Source organism: Elephantulus edwardii, unplaced genomic scaffold (assembly GCF_000299155.1).
Source record: "Elephantulus edwardii isolate Elephantulus edwardi_28Jun2011 unplaced genomic scaffold, EleEdw1.0 scaffold00003, whole genome shotgun sequence".
In the NCBI taxonomy this organism is placed as follows: domain Eukaryota; kingdom Metazoa; phylum Chordata; class Mammalia; order Macroscelidea; family Macroscelididae; genus Elephantulus; species Elephantulus edwardii.
This window is the reverse complement of record NW_006399753.1, coordinates 13,458,087-13,476,380: the sequence shown is the minus strand read 5'-3', so window position 1 is coordinate 13,476,380 and position 18,294 is coordinate 13,458,087.

Sequence of the window (18,294 nt, the reverse complement as noted above, 5' to 3'; positions counted from 1 at the left end):
GTTATGTCAGGCTGTACATCTTTATAGGAGGAGCAGTTAGTGAGCTCAAACCAGCAACCTTTGAGTCAATAACCCCGTGGACAATGCCCTATGCTTCTCCATTAAATACCAAACAGATCCTGTTGAGTTGGCGCTGACCCAAGATGACCCTACGTGTGCCCGAGTTGAGTGGCAACTGTAAGGTTTTCAGTGGCCACGATTTCTAGCCGTGGATGACCAGACCTTCCCCCCACAGCGCTTTGGCCTTCCTGGTAGTAACCACACACGGTAACCGTGGGAGTGTGGATATCCATACCCCACCCAGAGCTAAGCTCAGCATCACGTGTGCTAGTCTAATTACTTGCAGGTAAGTATATAATAGGTATACATACTTCCAGGGCCTGTGGGGGTGTGGATATCCATACCCCCACCCAGTGCTAAGTTGTCTGCACAGTTCCCTCTACAGTAAAGGTTGTCAGGAATTAGAGACTTTGTCTGTATCTGTTTGGACCCTTGTTTGCAGTTCTTCTACTGCATTACCTTTCTTTACACTTACCTGTAGCACTGCTGAGGGTGGTATGGTCAGTCTAGTAGAGCTGCAGTTCCCCACTGTGGATGGAATCACTCCCATCCTCCCTGTGTTTACTCAGCACCTCTTTATTTTGTGCTCAACAAACTCACCTCGTTGTCATCAAGCTGGAACCGACTCGTTGCTGACCCCCCAGCAGGTCATCAGAGGCAGGAAATTGAACAGGAGGCTGTTGGTCATCTTTCTCCCATGAGGCAGTTGATGGATTCGAACCACATGCTTTTGGGCTGGCAGTGCACCTCCTTACCATGTGAGTACCAGAACTCATTCCCTAATGTTTACCAAGTGCGTGGAGTGTGTTCCACAAATTCAACCCATTACCATTGAGTCTGAATCCACCCAGAGCTGGCCCTCCAGTGGATTTCCTGAGTAAATCTCACAGAGATCGGCCATTTTTCCTCCTAAGGAGTAGCTGGTAGATTTGAACCACCGCCTTTGGGTTGACTGTGAAGCTCCTTATTCACTAGGGCCACCAGAGTGCCCTGTTGTAGGCTGTGCACCAGGAAGTCCTGTGTCTTTAAAGGGGATTCGTCCTTGGTCTCTGCTTTCTCACAGACAGTCCTGAGAGTGTGACTTCTCACAGGGAGCCCCCTTGTTCAGGTGGAACCTGCTCTGTGTGCTTGCAGATTCAGCAGTAGGTGTGGAGGTTGGACCCCGTGCCTGAGAAGCAGGATAAGGGCTCCCTGGGCTTGGTATGGTTAAACCTACCCAGGAGGCTGAGAGGTGTTGGGGAGCCTGAGACACTATTGCAGCATGGTGTTTAGTTACTAGCAGGTTCCTGGAGAGCCTGTGGCTGGGGTGAGACTGCCAGGTGCTTCTGTGTCCTCTGCTTTGGCGGTTCCAGGGACCACATAGGGGTCAAGGGAAAAACAACACTGGAAAGTTTGCTTGCGTTGTGACACTTGTGTACTCTGGCCCTTTTGAGCTGCGCATCTTTCCTTGGGAAGAAAAAAACCCAACGCTGTCCAAGGTCTGGCGGCCCTGTACAGCAGTGGTGCTCCAGGGTATTGATTGGGTGCTATGTGTTTCTGGGATTTGACTGCCTCTTTAGAGAAGCCAGGTCTGTCTGTCTGTCCATCTGTCTCTTTCTCCTCCCCCAAGGGCTAGCTTTTTGATGCAGAGCTGGTGCCCATGCTCAAGTCTGCCATGCATCAGGTAATGTGGGCTTCATCCTTCATCCAGCACCCCCTGAGTTGGTGTGACAGTCCCCTGTTGTTGAAGGTGAGATGACCTTGCTGAGAGAGGAAGTGGTTCACCTGACATCCCACATCTGGTCCACAGATCAGGGAAGGCAGAGTAGAAGGGGCATGAGCAAGATGCGTGTTTGTAAGTCCAGAGGACATTACTTTACCTAACTGAGCCTCAGTTTCCTTGCCCGTAAAATGAGATTGTAATAGTACCTACCCAGACAGGCCATTCTTCAAGGTCAGGTCCTTCCTGTAGCATAGACAACAGCTTCCACGTGTACCATAACCCTGGTGATGGGTTTCCTCAAAAGCTTGGGTGACTCACAGCAGCTAGTGATTCTGAAAGGGCTCATGTGCACAGGGATGGTCGGTCATCTCGTTGGCGTGACCACAGCCAGCTGAGTGTGACAGGGGTTCAAGCAAGCAGATGCTCTTTGAGATCCGAGGTGGGCAGATGAGGCTTCCTCTGGGCACTGACAGTCACAGTGCTCACGCTGATGCTCCCCCTTTTCTGATGTGAGCACCCACCCTTTCGGCACCCTGCCTTTGATGGTCTTTCTCAGAAAGGAGGAAGGCTGGGCTGGGTGTGGCTTCTGGCTTCCTCCGCCTGTCAGTGGTGGCGCTGCTCGGAACTCAGGATCTGTGCCTCCTTTTGGTTTGCAACACAGAGCCTTGTCTCTGCACCCTCTCCCTGGAGATGGTACCTCTGCCCTGGAGGTGTCTGCCCTGGAGGTCATGGAAGGTGGCAGCACAGTGTGTGAGGCCAGGTACCTCCCCCACACGCTGTGAGCAAAGCCTTACCTGCAGGAGCTCTGAGCTGGTCTCACCTCCAGACCCTAGGCTGGGGTCCTGGAATGCTCACCTCGTCTGCTCAGTCTCACTGACCACGTGTGGCTCCCACCTCGGTGGGACCACCTGCCACTCGGGGTAGCTGCTTTCTCCTAGACCGCTGTTTGCTCGCTCTGTAGGTTAGTGTGCTGGCCAGTGTACACTGTGTGCACATGTGTTAGGAGGGCTCAACAGAGGATGTCAGATCAGGAGAAAACGTGCTGTGAATGATCACGTCCCCTTTGCAGCCCCTTCCAGAACCACATGAACTTTAATTCCATTGTTTATTTCACTTTACAGGCATCCTCACCTTTCAGATGTTTTCTTTATACCTCGTTTTCCATAAGAATGGCCTGTTTTTAATTTTATTATTTTTTTTGTGTGTACTGTCAAATCAGATCTGACTGGTACAGGAGGAGATTGCCCTTCCTTCTCCAGCAGAGCATCTGGTAGATTTGAACCGCATCCCTCTGGGATTGCAGTGCAGCTTCTTGCCACTTAGGCCACCAGACCTCCCCTAAGAATGGCCTGTTTTTAGGAATTAAAAAGAATACCAAGTGAATTTTGCTTTTATGGGAAAAGGTAAAAACCCATCCCAAACTAGTATTCAACATTTATTTTATAACAAGTGGTTAAAGAGTGACATTACCAAATACCTTCATTCTTCACTTGTTGACATTGCTTAGTCCCAAAGGCCAGGCCATTATTTGAAAATTGTTATACGGAATTGAAAGGTGGCCTCTCCCAAACCAGAGTGGAAGATGACTACATCGTTACATAGCTGCTAAGTGACATCATTGTATTAATAGTCAAACCACATCGTAGCCCAGCCAGATTGACATCTGGACTTCTTAGTCATCACAGACAACATTGCTCTCAGGTTGGACTTCACCCTTTGTCACTGCCAGCAGTCATTAATATGCATAACAGCTGAATTGTAGATTTTTCTAATCATGTAAACGTGAAAGGTCAGATAATGACAGTTAATGAGTGAAGAGTAGATTTATTTCTAGGTTATATACTGTGATTATGTACTGTTGACTTGGAACCAACTCATAGCTTATCCTCCAGAGAGTTTTCAGGGCCAGTAAATTGCATGGAAGGAGATTGCCCATCTCTTAAGAGTAGCTTATGAATTTGAACTCTATTCCTTTGTGTTTGCAACCCAGCTCCTTACCACTAAGCCACCATCACTCCTACAGGAGGTTGATTTATACAGGTTATCATTTCATTCTTGCTTTTACTGTATGAAGGAAAATGCTTGACCTCGCTGAGTCCAGTGGCTTCTGACTGTGGGACCTTTCATCGTGCGTCCGAGCCTGGAGATCTCACCAGCAGGAAGCCGCTCATCTGTTTCCTGATGAGCTGCTGCGCATTTAAACAGTCCGAGATTCAGGGCTCTTGATTATCAGTGCAACACACTCTTCTCCGTGCCACCAGAGTGTCTTTCACCATGTATGTTATAAAAGGGGGTGGAGTGGGGGTGGACGTCGTATTGCCATTGAGTCAGTTCCAACTCAGAGCTACCCTTTTTCATATTTCTGAGGCTGTAAATTGTAATGATTTATATTGCATTCATTTTTCACCACTTGGCTAATTGGCAGCATCATGATAGATGGAGAAGAGATTAAGATTGTTTATAATTTCATCTTGCGATCAACATTAAACAATCAACACTCTTGGTAGTAGTAGCCAGGAAATTAAAACAAAACCAAAACAAAAAACAACCCAAAAAACTAATTGTGTTGGGGATAACTGCTGTCAGGGACTTCTCCAGAGTGCTGAAGGGCAAGGATGTCTGTCTGGAGACTAAGGTGCACCTGATCCAGGCCATGGTCTTTACAATTGCTATCTGTGTATCAGAGAGCTGGACATTGAATAAATATGACAAAAGAAGAATCTGTGTCTTTGAGTTGAGGTGCTGGAGAAGAATATTGAACTTATTTTGGACTGCCAAGGGAACTAACAGGTTTGTCTTGAAGAGGCTGAAACCAAGTTTCTCCTTAGAGGCAAAGATTCTGAAGCTCTGACTCACAGACTTTGGGCATGTTGTCCAGAGGGACTAGTCCTTGAAGAAGGACATCATGCCGGGAAAGGTGGAAGGATGACTCAGGAGAGGAAGAGCCTGGATAAGATGGATTGACCTCGTAACTGGGATATTGGGGGAGGTATGTCAGAGGCAATGAGATTGGCTCAGGATAGCTCAAAGTTCTGAGCTATTGTACATAGGGTCATTATGAGTTGCAAGCAACTTGATGGCACACAACAACAACAATAATAACAACAACAACAACAAATCGTAATGGCAAGAGACTGTCCATCTTACTCCCATGGTGGATTTGAACTCCAGAAACATAGCCTTTTGGTTAATAGCACAACACTCTATGGACTTCACCACTGGAGTGTTTCTATCATATCGTATGCTTTGTTTTGGTATGGCCCACAAGGAGTTTTTTCAGTGCACATGGCTGAGCCCACTCTCCCTGCCTTCAGTGCTGCTGTTGAAGATGACAACAGGCGATGCCACTGGGTCTGGTGAGGTGCATGAAAGGCCTTGCCCTGTGCTTTCATCCTGGACCTCTAAGGAAATACGTATACGGCACTCTTAGTGATCCCCATTACACAGTGAGCTCAAATGTGAGATCTCTTTGGGGTTCTCAGGTTATTGTGTGTGTTTAAATGTTTAAAGAAAAAGGGCATGTTTAAATAGTAGTGCCATTTCCTTTCAAATATGCAAAAGTGGAATAAATATAAAGAAGAGAAAGATTTATAGGAAATAGAAGTTCCTCTCTCTATTTTAACAACTATCTGGTATTTTTAAGGTGGTTTTTCTTTTGTTCTTCCACCCCCGGGCAGTGGGTCAGTGGTCAGTGGTCAATGATGGTGCCGTTGTTGGTGTGTGCCATCGAGTCAGAACTAACCCATAACTCCAGCAGGATTTTGGAGGCAATGAATTGCACAGGAGGAGACTGTCCTTTTTTTTTCCTGTGTGGCAGCTGGTGGATTCGAACTGCGTGCCTTTGGATTGCAGCATAGTTTCTGACCACTTGGCCACCAGAGCTCCTTATCACTATGTAGTCCTTTTTATAGGCTACTCTGGTGGCTTAGTGGTAAAGAATTGCACTGTCAACCCAAGAGGTGCTGGAGAGTCCTTGACACGTGGCCACGTGGCTCTTGTTAAATAAAGATGTAGCTGAATCAGTGGGTTCCCTCCTTAGAGCTGCAGAGTTTAGGATGTTTCCATTTTGCTGCAAGGGAAGTTGTCTTTTGAAGAGGAAAAGGGCTTGCCCAAGGCCACTGGCTGATCAACACTCAAGCACACATTCAAGGACAGACCTTAGGGCCTGTGTGCGGTCCTGGGGCCTCCCAGACTGGCATATCTAAGGAAAACAATGCTGATGCCAATTCATTTTAGAGGACCCAGGACTCTCTCACAGTAGGTGATGAGAACGGAGGTGAATGAACTGAGTGGTGTCTTGCTTCACCTTGGAGGGACTTTTCTCTGTGAGCTTCCTCATAGGCCCAGGCTGGGGAGCAGCTGCTGTCTCAGGGTCATCCACCCTTTGATCTGCTGGGTTTTCATTTTAGATGAAATTCACACCTGAATTCTGCACCCCAAGGTGTGACCCCCAGGCAGGGACCCAATAGCAAGGTCAGTATTTGTCTGTCTTCTTGGGGAAGCAACTCTGTTTACCTTGCTTGCAAATTGACTGATACAGAGTGAACGGCTTAGTGTGTTAGATTGAAATTGCCAGCCTTCACTTCTTGATGGCTGGTGGGTAGGAGGTGACTGCCAGAAAGGCCCACCCCGTGCTAGCAACCTCCGTATGGACCCACCTTCAGGGGGAAGGACTGACTGGAGGTTGAGTTACACAATGAGACCCCAACAGAAGCTCTGGGCTTGAAGGGTCTTCCTGGTTGGTGACAAACAATGGTCATGGAAGGATTGTTGTTGTTGTGAGATAAAAAGGCAAAAAAGGCAGAAAACCAGATGAAGTAAAACCAAGGAATTATCAGCTCTCAGGCGGTTCCATTCCCAGGGTGGACACAGGCAGTAGGAATGGGAAGTCCTGCTAGGGAAAGTTACAACAAAGGTTTTATGTATGTGTGAGTGTAGGTGGGGAGGATGGGATGTAAGTTGATCTATTCAGTGATCAGCTCTCTCTATTTGGTGGTCAGCTCCCTGTAGAGGACATTAATTGGATGCCCCCTGCCCATTCCCATGTATGGAGCTGCCCAGGACCCTTTAAGTGAGTTGAGTCAGGCTGGCGTTAAGCAGAAAGTGGCTGGTGGGTGGTCGTGCTCTCTTCTGATTGGCTGCAGCATTGGAAAGTTTCCCCGAGGGGTGCGTCTGGGCAGAATGCTGCCCAGCTTCCAGGTGACCTTTCAGTTGTTGATTGCAGGACTCATAGCGACCCTATGAACAAAAGACATGGAGCCTTTCATTATCGATTCTCCAAGTTCATAGAGTTTCCAGAGGCATGTGCTTTAGGAAGTGGATGTCACTGATAGCAGGCCCTTTTTGGGGGGCTTGGGAATGCTGTGTTGGGAACCTTCTCCCGACTCACCTTTTGCTTTTCTTCATTTACATTCTTATTGTTATACGGGAGCTCTGGTGGCTTAGTGGTAAGGAATTGTCCTGCCACCACAAAGGCACACAGCTCGAACATATCAGCTCTCTGCAGGAGAAAGATGGGCAATTTCCTTTCATTTGATTACCGACTTTGAAAACTTGCTGGAAGGTCAGCTGTGTATTACAGGGAGGTCTGGTGACCTAGTGGTAAGAAGCTGCACTACAATCTCAAAGGCTTGTGGTTCAAATTCGCCAGTCTCCTTCAGTGCAATTTACTGCTTCTGTAAACTCACTTGGTGGTCAGCTATGAATTGATTCAGACTCGACAGCATACAACAACAATCACCACACTGTTTTAAGGCACTCAAAGGAGTTTGGGAGCGAGCAGGTCAGACGTGGGGGGTTTGTGGACCCCTGAGTTTGTGGCCAGTATCCTGAAATGGTAGAGGTTCTAGAATAACCAAACCCACTGTCCTCTCATGGATTTCAACCTACAACCCTACAGTAAAGGGCAGAGCTGCCTTATAGGGTCTCTGAGACTGTCAGTCCTTACAGAGAGGCAGAGCGCCACATTGTCATGGTAACAGCCCAATGCTTAACCGCTGCATTACCAGGGCTCTGGAGGATATAGGTGAACTCCCCAATTTGTAGCCAGCAGTGCAGAAACGAGGCTGTTGGGATTTCTAGTCAGATTTTGGGCAGGTGTGGCATCTGGAGGGCTGTGTCCTTGAACTTGTGCGTTCTGCTCCAGTGCTGGGAACCCAGGGCCAGAGAAAGAAGTCCTGCTTATGCAGCTTATGTCAGAACAGAAGTGGAACCGACGAGGACAGAATGGATAACAAGAAGTTGCTTTTGTTTTTCCCAGCGAGTAACAGAAAACAAAGCTTTTGCTCAAGGTGCATTTGATGTGGTTGATGTTTATATTTAAGAAGGGAATACGTAGGGGAGCTCTGGTGGCCTAGTGGCAAGAAGCTGCACTGCAATCCCAGAGGTGCATGGTTCAAATCCACCAGATGCTCTGCCGGGAAAGGAGGGACAATCTCCTCCTGTACTAGTCAGATCCGATTTGACGGTACACAGACACACAAAATAATAATAAAATAAAATAAAATTTTTTTTTAAAAAAAGAAGGGAATACGTGCCATCAAAATCTATATGATGAAACCACTGTGACTTAGCCTGTAAATGTGGCTTGTGCAGGTTTGATGCTGCTGCTGCTTCTTGCTAATCTTGCCCAGGTTTCAGATCCTCAGTTTCTCCATCAGTAAAATGGGTACAGTAAGAATACTACCCTTGCACATAAGTTAGCATGAGGCTGAAATGAGACGGTGTATATAATGCTCCCTGTTGTTCTTGTGTGGGGGTAACCCTTGGGTCCCCCACTTCTCCAAGGTAACCTGCACCTTACCGTCACCCCCACAAGCCCATCTGTTGATTGGTTTTTTTTTTTAACTTCTCAGGAATTTGGGTGCTGTTGCACGAGGAATGGCATTCTCCTTTCACTTCCTCTGTCCTGTGATCTGGAGTCACTCTCTTTTAATTTTTAAAGAATGAATTTCTTTTTTGTTGTTAGAGCACACACCACTCATCCTTCCTGCTGTCCAACTCTGGTTACATGCGACTCTAGTTACATTTTACAAGTCAGCTGCCATTCTCACCCTCCCTGCTGCGTCCTTCTTCCCCCATCAGCACCAACTCGCTGCCCTTCTAAGGTTCCTATCTAATCACCCCAGTGGAGATTGTCGGTTTGATCCCTTTTGGAAAGAGCACAATAGGACCACACCCTCCGGAGGGCACATTCTTCCCCCTCTTATTCTTACTTATCAGGATGTGGCCAGGGCAGGGTGGCTGAGAGAGGGACATTCCAGTGGCTGCAGTTGATTTGCATCTCTGCCACAGTTGTTTCTTGGGGTGACCCCAGTTCCATTCATCGGGAGAGGAGGCCTCCAAAGCAGTACAGCTTCTCCCCACCACAGCCACAGCCAAGGCCCAGGGGTCCAAGAGGCCAGCACCAGATGGCTGGCAGGAGGCCCCGCTGGTAACTGACAGGCAGGCCCTTTGAAGTGGTTTAAAGACCAGTTTGGTAACTGGGTTTTGGAGGTGGTGTGGCTGACCAGCTGCTGGGGCCCAAGGCTGGACTGGTTTCTCGCGCCCGGGCTCCTGGTCGAGGCCTGACTGTAATGGGAGCCTGGCACTATCTTCATGTGAGTTCTCCATTCCCTATGGGTGTTAGGATAGGACAGTGAACTGATGAAACTTACAGAGCACCTCACAAGCACCTCACATCGGTAATCCCTGATATCAGGCACTGGGTGACATGGATATTATGGTAAACATGTACCCCCAGAACACAAAACCCTGAATCTGCCTCATCTGGGCCACAGAGACTCCTCATGTGCTTGTCCTGGACCCTAGTTTCCCCATACTTAGTAAGCCCTGGTGGTGACTTGTGCTGCTATCTGAAGGGTCAGAAGTTCGAGTCCACCTGCTGCCCCAAGGGACTGAGAAGATTCACAGCCTTGGAAATCTGAGGGAGGGTCACTGGGAGCTGGGGGTGACTTGGTGGCCCTGGGTTTGGAGGTAAAGTACTCGGAGACACACAGTGCGCCCTGGGGATGTGCTGGGCACCTTGCGAACATGTTAAGTGCTGGGATCCGCCGGGGTGAAGCAGAACCTCCCATGTCCTCCAAGGGGCACGTCTTAGCATCCTGTGATCAGAATCTCAGAGACCCTGGTAACACAGTGGATAGAACATGCAGCTGCTAACTGAAAGGCGTTTGGTTGTAGGATTGCTATGAACCAGAGCTCAGTGTCCGTGGGCTTGGCATAACGTAGCACTGGTGGCCTAGTGGTAAGGGGCTGTGCTGCCAACCCAAAGGCACACAGTTCGATTCCACCAACTGCTCCATAGGAGAAAGATGAACAGTCTCCTCCCATGCGGTTTACTGCCTCTGAAAACCCACTGGAGGGTCAACTGTCAGTTGATTTAACTGTAGAACAACAACAGCATGTTTGGAAAGTGAAAAAATTTGACCACTGCTACTGGGTAGAGTTGAACCATCTCTCCCAGCAGCAGATCTGCGTAAGGGAAGAGCTAGATGTCATTTAGGTGGAGGTTATCATCTGATCTAGAGCGTGACTGGGGACTGGCCTTAAGCTGAGAGTGCTGAGACTCGGTTCCTGTCCTGAGTACCAGTCCTGGTCCAGTCTGTGTGCCTCTTGGCTTTTACCAGGTCCCCATTCCCATCATTCTGAGACTCGGGCTCCTGTCCTGGGTATCACTCCTGATCCAGTCCGTGTGTCTTCTGGCTTTCACCAGGTTCCCATTCCCGTTGTGCTGAGACTCGGGCTCCTGTCCTGGGTACCACTCCCGGTCCAGTCTGTGTGCCCCCTGGCTTTCACCAGGCTCCCATTCCCATCCTCACCCCCCGGGGACAGGAGGAATGTGCCCTGTGGAGAGGTGGGGAGGGAGGATGACTCGTCCAAATCAAGCCCGCTCAGCACTTGGGCAGTTTCTAAACCACTTTCACAGACATGAGCTCACCCCATTGAGCAATCAACGTGGGAATCCGACCCCCGTGTTAAAGAAGAGGGAACCGAGGCTTCGCTAGAGAGGGAAGTGTTCTTGAGTCCTTCCACCTCGCCAGGGACTGAAGGGCAATGACTTAGAGGCTCAGGGGACCCAGAGGCACAGGGCACCCAGAGGTGCAGGGGACCCAGAGGTGCAGGGGACCCAGAGGTGCAGGGCATGCTGAGACACACCCGGCCGGTCTCCATGAGTGGAGCCCAGGTAGGAAGCCTAGAGTTGAGGCAGGTGTTCAAATCCTCAAAACCCAGCGAAGGCCATAGGGTGGGGATTCACAACTGTGACATGGAATCCAGGAAAGCACAGAATGCATGTGGTAACCTAACATGAAGCTGTGACTCTTCTTTCAGCCGGGTTGCACCTGGGCTGAGCCCCAACCAGTGGCCCATTTACAGACCTCATAGCACCAGGAAGCAGATGAACCTCAGTGAATCTAGAACTGGTCCTAAGCCTCCACTCCTCACCTGCTCTGTTGCTTAGAAACCCACAGTGCCTTTCATGTTGTTCTGGGAAATTATTATTTTAAATAATATCCCTAGGAGAGTCCTGGCCTGGGAGAGAGGGCAGATTGAGAAGCCAAGGTGGGCGTCAGCTGGCTGGGAAAACTGGGACTCAGATAGGGAAACCAGAGAACCCACTGTCAGCAGAAATGGGGACCCTGGTAACATGTCTTGGAAGCTAATGAAAGCCCAGTCAGAGCATGTCTGCCCCTGAAAGCCGTCTGTGTTCCCGGAGTCCTGGGCTGTATTAACTGGGTACAATTACTAACTCAACACTAACGTCCACTCCGTCCTCCCGGCACCCTTTGCTCTTACATATTTTATCTGATGCTTTTACTGCATCTTAGGCTACTGGGGATGGAGAGAGTCCAGGAATGGAAAGGCAGATTCAGTGCTGCCTCAGTGGGGAGCTCTGATGGTCTAGTGGATAAGGAGTTGCACTCTCAACCCAAAGGTAGACAGTTCAAATCCATCCCATGGACATTCTCTTTCCGTGTGATTTACAGCCTCTGAAAACCCACTGGAGGGTCAGGTATGAGTCGATTCCTACTCAGTGGCAGTGAGTGAGGGAGCGGCCCCGTGATTACACGTGCTCACGTGCCTACCTGAAGGAGCCTTTGTGTCATTGCTGGAGTTACGTGCTATCAAGTCAGAGCTAATAATTAACTGATGTCACTAAGAGCGCTGGTGACCTGGTATGCAGGGTGCTGTGCTACTAAAACATCACCCTTCTCTGGTGGTTTGAATCCACCAGCAGCACCGAGGGAGAAAGATGAACCATTTCTATACCATGCGATTTACAGCCTCAGAAACCCAGGAGGGCTGGACATTAGTCAGCTCACACAGGATGACACTGAGAATTATTGAGAAGAAAGGATGCTGGTTTGAACCCACTAGCTGCTCCGTGGGAGAAAGATGTGGCCGTCTGCTCGTGTGGGAACCCTGTGGGGGGGGACAGTGCTTCTCTGTCCTGAACGGTTGCTATGAGTCACAATGTCACAGCTTTGAGACGTTTGGGTTTTGGGGGCTAATTCAAAGACCAGTGTGTGGTTCTGACCCGCCTAGAGCAGCTTAATGAGAGAAAGATGTGGTCATCGGCTTCCATGAAATTGAAGTGGAGAGACTCCCCTCGAAGTCCTTCAGGCTCTGTGACCTGGAGTCTGTGTGAGTCAGAACCGACTTCATACAGCATTGTTGAAAGACCGTCCTTGACTGTGGTCAGCAGTTAAGTGCTAGACCACTAACTGAAAACTTGGTTCAGGCCCACTGTGAGGCACCGCAGAGCCAAGGCCTGCTTCTGGAAGGTTCCCCTCTGCACGGTGGGGTCCCTGAGTCAGAATCCACTCACATCCAGGAAAGACAGTGTATTATGGGTATCGAGTTTGTGTTCTCCTTCTTCCACTGACTCCCTTCAGTCTCAGTGTCCTGGGAGGCATGCGTGACGCATCCTCAAGCTTCCTGATGAGGCAGCCTGAGTTCCAGAGGCAGCTCATGAGGCCACTGAGCTGACAAGGGTGAGTGAGAGTCTTGATCCACTCTCAGATGGGGCTCCGTCCACACCTGCAGTTTCCAGATGGACCATTCTGCCCAGCAGGCAGTAGCCACTCTCTTCCTCGGCGGGAGGAGGGGCAGGGCTGGGGTTTGGGCCCAGCAGATGCTTTGGGCCTGTTACTCATTTTTGCTGCAAAGGCGGGGCTGGGCCATCTCCAGCCGTTCAGTTTATTATGCAGAATGTGAACTCAGTCTGCTGGGAGAGCCCAGCCTCTGTCTCCTGCCGTGGAGGCCCCTCCTTGGCTATGAGATGGGGGTGGACACGTGGATCTGTGCTGGCCACAGTGGCTGTTGCCCTGTGAACCTGGCCTGACTGCGGATCTAGGGTAAATCAGGCTCTTTCAGCTGTCCTCCTCAGACAGCAGCGGCGGTACAGATAGGCAGCAGCACAGTTAACGGTAATAGCAGATTGCATTTATTGTTTCGTTCACACCAACTGCTTTTCCAGACAATTTCTTAATAGTTGGCCTGGCAGAAACAATACTGCCCACACACTTCTCAAAACCTACTCTGAGATAAATTGAGCCAGTAATTTATTCCCACTTTACAGTTTGGGAAACTGAGGCTAAAGCTCAGAGTTGCGTAGCTGAATGAAACCCAGATCCCCTGACTCCCCTCCTCAATGAATGAGGAGTCAATTCCCTCCTCCTGGCAGAAAGGGGGGGGGGATGTCTATTCTGTGTGGTTTTATGAGATAACCAGCTCTTTGTTTTGTTGTTTTTTATTTAGTCGTTGAGATTATCCACAGCAGACCAGCCCTAGGTTCTACAAGTTGCATTTAGTGACAGGGAAACACTCTACAAGCCTCATGTTTCTCCTGCTCTGCTCTTCCAAGTTATTCATTCCTCATTGACACAAACCCCCTAAAGTTTCAATGTAGTTTGGGATTATTTTCTACTCATTTTCCTTTCTAATCTCTTTTTTTCTTCCTCTTAGAAAAGATTTACACATCGAATCATTCTCGTATCCTATCAGGCCTTTTGATCCACAGTTGTTCATTTGATCCTTTGTAGATAATTCTTAAAAGAGCACCATGCCCTCAACAGACCTTCGTTACCAGTTTAACTATGCCATTGTTCGGTTGTAAAAAGACTTTGGAGGATATTTTTGCTTTAAGATTTAAGGATTATCTCTGGGCAGTGGTTTCAGGAGATCATCCATCCTCCCTGGCCCCAGAAAGTCTAGAGTCCATGAGAATTCGAAATTCTTTTCTTCATTTCTCCCCTTTTGAGCTGCATTCTTCTGTGGAATCTTTGATCAGAATGTTTACCATCTATAGTGAAGGAGGGAGTTGTATCTGGATGCGACTTTGGCCACACATTTTATATTTACTCTATTTCAGACCCTCCTTTCTTCCTCTGTTGGGCCAAGTGAATAGAGAACCAGTACTCGTGACTTCCATGGCCCCTTGAAAGCTTTCAAGTCCCTGAGTAGCACACTAGGGACTAGGAACAGAAGCACCAATACAGTTATTTGGTCCATTAAATTGGTGTCCCATGAAGCCATGACCCTCCGCCTTTGTTTTGTGCTTTCACTGCCTACAGCTCTGGTTGTTGTTGCCTGTGTTGCTATTATGTGTGGTGGAAATCAGAACCGCCTCATAGCTATGGAACTCATCACTCTCCAGCAGGTTTTCAGAGGCTATAAACTGCACAGGAGGAGATTGCCCATCTCGCCCCTGCAGAGTGGCTGGTGGGCTTGAACCACGTGCCTTTGGGTTGGCACACACCTCCTTCCCGTTAGACTAGCAGAGCTCCCTCCAGCAGATGGAACAGAGCATGGGTCCGAGCCATGCTTTTTCCTCCTGTACAATCCCGACTCTTCCTTGGGGGAGAGAGGATGAGTGTCTCTTCTTGTAAAGATTTACAGCCTTGGAAATCTAATTGGGCAGCTCTGCTCCTTTTGCAGAGTGGCCATGAAGCAACTTGCTTTCATTTTTGTGCATTTATTTGCTTCTAGTATAAATTGCTGAATATTTATTTGTATTCTATCATAAGTCATATTGTGCTGATTGCCTGGGTCAACATCAACTCGTAATGGGTATCTTAATTATATAATGCTGCTATTTGGAAACAGGAGTGGCATCCACTTCTGAAATAGCTTGCCTCCGGAAACTCTATGAATGTAGAGAAACGATGGAAGTTACACAAGTGTTCAGGTCCTTTGTTCATAGGGTTGCTATGAGTCGTCTATGACTCGATGGCACTTAACAACAGCATACCAGAGAGAGATGGCTTCAAGTTGTGGTGCTGGAGAAGAGTCTTGAACATACTATGGACTGTCAAGAAAACAAATAGGTCTGTCTTGGAGAGGGTGAAACCAAGTCTTTCCTTGGAGGCTAGGATTTTGAAGCTCTGCCTCACTTACTTTGGGCACGTGGCTGAGAAAGAGCGGTCCTTGCAGAAGGACATCATGCTCGGAAGGGTGGACAAACAGTACAAGAGAGGAAGACCTCGGATGAAATGGATTGATGCAGTAATTGAGGTGATGCGGGTTGGTGTGTCGGAGTTAATGACACTGACTCAGGCCAGGGAAAGGTTCAGAGCTGTTGTCCATAGGTTCGCTATACATCGCAGGCGACTCAATGGCACATAAAAGCAATGACATGCTCTGACAGGTTTAGAAGCAGGAGTGGCACCCATTTCCTAAATAACATGACCCCGGAAACTCTATGAACTTTGACAAATGTCGATAGTTGTAGAGGGGCTTCAGGTCTTTTGTTCATAGGCTCTCTTTGAGTCTTGCTGGACTCAAAACAATCATCAGTAGCAACAACATACCTGAGATAGCACAAGTGGATGGCTTTAACAAACGTACTTACGCTCTTACAGTGTTTTTGTGGGTTCGGTGCTGACTGTGACTCACAGTGACCGTACGAGCAGTACATCTGAACCTTGCCGGGCCCTGCACAGCCTCGTGTTCTCCGTTCTCCAGCACCCTGCCTGCCAGTCCATCTGTTGAGGATGGAGAAAGACCCTCTTTCTCTGACCCTCTGCCTTTCCCAGCAGGGTGTCTGTTTTTCCCCCAAGGATGTCCTTCCTGACAACATGCACAAAGTATAGGAGGGAAAGAAGTTTCACCGTCCTCGCCTCTGAAGAGCACGCTGCTTGCGCTTTCTCCTGGACAGAGTTATTTTTCCTTTTGGCGGATCTTCAGCACTCTTCTCCAACACCACGATTCAAAGACAACAATTCTACTTACAGTTTAGGGGCTGGAAGTGTCCAGTGCAGCATGCACGTTCCAGGGGAAGGGCCTCTTCCTGTGCCATTTGTGGAGTGAAAGCCTTGTTTCCTTCAGTGCCTGCAGGCTTAGCATTCCCTGGAGAATTCTGTGTGTGCTGGCCTTCCTGGTGTGCCTTCCCCGGCCTGGGTGGGTCCACGCCCAGGGATTATTTCTTGGTGCTCCTAAGGGTCCACTCCAGGGCTTGCTTTCATCCTCTCTCTCTCTTCCCCCCCCCCCCCTTTTCCTCTCCCCCCCCCCCCATTATATCTCTACTGAGATAATAAGTATTAGTGGCCAGATCCCAGAGGAACTCCTTTAAATCCTATTAGGTTTGTGAGGGATTAGGGAGTGCTGCATTCCATTCTTAATCCTTTCACAGGTACTGTTTGGTGTAACTGATTGCTTCCACATTAAATCATCATGTTGTTATTGAGGACCCCAGAGTCAGGAAGGCCCATAGCTGACTCTGCGGTGGATTTTCAGAGGCAGCGAAATGCCCTGGAGGAAATTGCTAATCTTTCTTTCTTGGGGAAGCTGGTGGATTCAAACCTCCTGCCTTTGGGTTGGCAGCACAGTTCCTCACCACTAAGCCACCAGAGCTTCCTATGGAGACTGTGTGTTTTCTAAGGGATATATCGATGGCAGTGACTCAGTGTAAGACAGAACAGAACCCTAAACCCTGTTCCGTCTCTGTGTTGGGCTCCTGGTTACAGTCACTCATATTGTTACTCTGTTTCCTTGAGGGGCTGACGGTTACAGTGGCTGTATTGTTACTCTGTCTCCTTGAGGGGCTGGTTCTCTCTCCCCCCAACCATGATGTCTTTCTCTGCGAACTGACACCTTCTGACAACAAGCCGAAATTGCACGAGGATAAGTGTCACTGTCCCTGTCTCTAAGGAACAACCTGGCTGTATTTCCTCCAAGACAGATTTGTTTGTTTGCTTGGCAGTCCATGAGATACCCAGTGTTCTTCACCAGCACCTCAATTCAAAGGCATCTATTCTTCTTACGTCTTCCTTATTTACTGTCTCTCTTTCACATGCATGTGAATCAACTGAAATGACCATGGCTTGGGTCAAAGGCACCTTATATCTTTAAAATGACACCCTTGATCTTAAGCATTTTAAAGAGATCCTTGGCAACTGATTGCTGTAATTCACCATCGTCACCACCATGGCTATGATTTTTTTTTTTTAATTTCTTACTATTCTTAAAAGGAATGAACCAATATCATTTCCCCCACATGCTTGTGTTTTAATGTTTTAAAAAATAGTTTTTCAACCATTTTTTGTCTTCTGCCTTCACTATTACAGTCTCTCTCTCTTCCCCCCTCCCCCAAACATGAAAGCTTAGGTTCAGAGATGTCACATAACTTCAGGTCACACAGCTCAGGGGACGTCAGAATCCACACTGCCTCTTAGGCACTGAGAATAAGAGAGCGAAGTGGAGTCCTCAGACTCGGGTCTCGAGGTCTAGAAATGCTGCTGCAGACCATGGGGGCGTGTCGTGGTTGTTAGATGCCAAAATGTCAAGTCTGCCTCATCACATGAAGCTCTGTGAATGACAGATCTGAACCCTCGCCGGTCCTGCACCATCCTCATCGTCTCTGACACGTCTCTTGAGCCCATTGCTGCAGCCACTCTTTCAGTCTATCACATTGAGGGTCTTCTTCTCTTTTGTTGACCCTCTGCCCTTCCAAGCATGATGCCCCTTCCCAAGCAGTAGCCTCTCCTAACTACATGTCCAGAGCATGTGAGACAAAGCTTTGTCATCCTTGGCTCCAAGGAGTACTTTGGCTGCACTTTTTCTAAGACACAACTGTTTGTTTTTTCTGTAGTCCCTGGGGTATTCAGTACTCTTCTCCAACACCACAGCTCACAGGCATTCTTTCTTCTTCTGTCATCCTTATTCACTGGGGACATGGGCTTCATTTAGGAGATGAAGAGTCTGAGGGAATACAGACCCAGCTGCCCCTGATAACACAGCCCCTTCCTTACTCAGAGTCCCTGCTCCAGGGAATCTACCCCACCAGGGTCAAACCGGTGATTGTCTGTAAGTACCAGGTGAGATGTCCAGCCCTCCAGAGCCTCCTCCATACATCAGGGCTAGGCCTGTACTGTCATATGATGGAGTTACGCCACCAGAGACACTCAGCAGTCATGGCCGATCCCTGGCTGTCCCCTTCTCTATGTCTCTGTGGAGCCAGTACACAGCCACACCACACCCCCACCTCCCAGCCTGTTCCGAATGTCTGCATGGTCCGTGAGTGGAGTTTTACG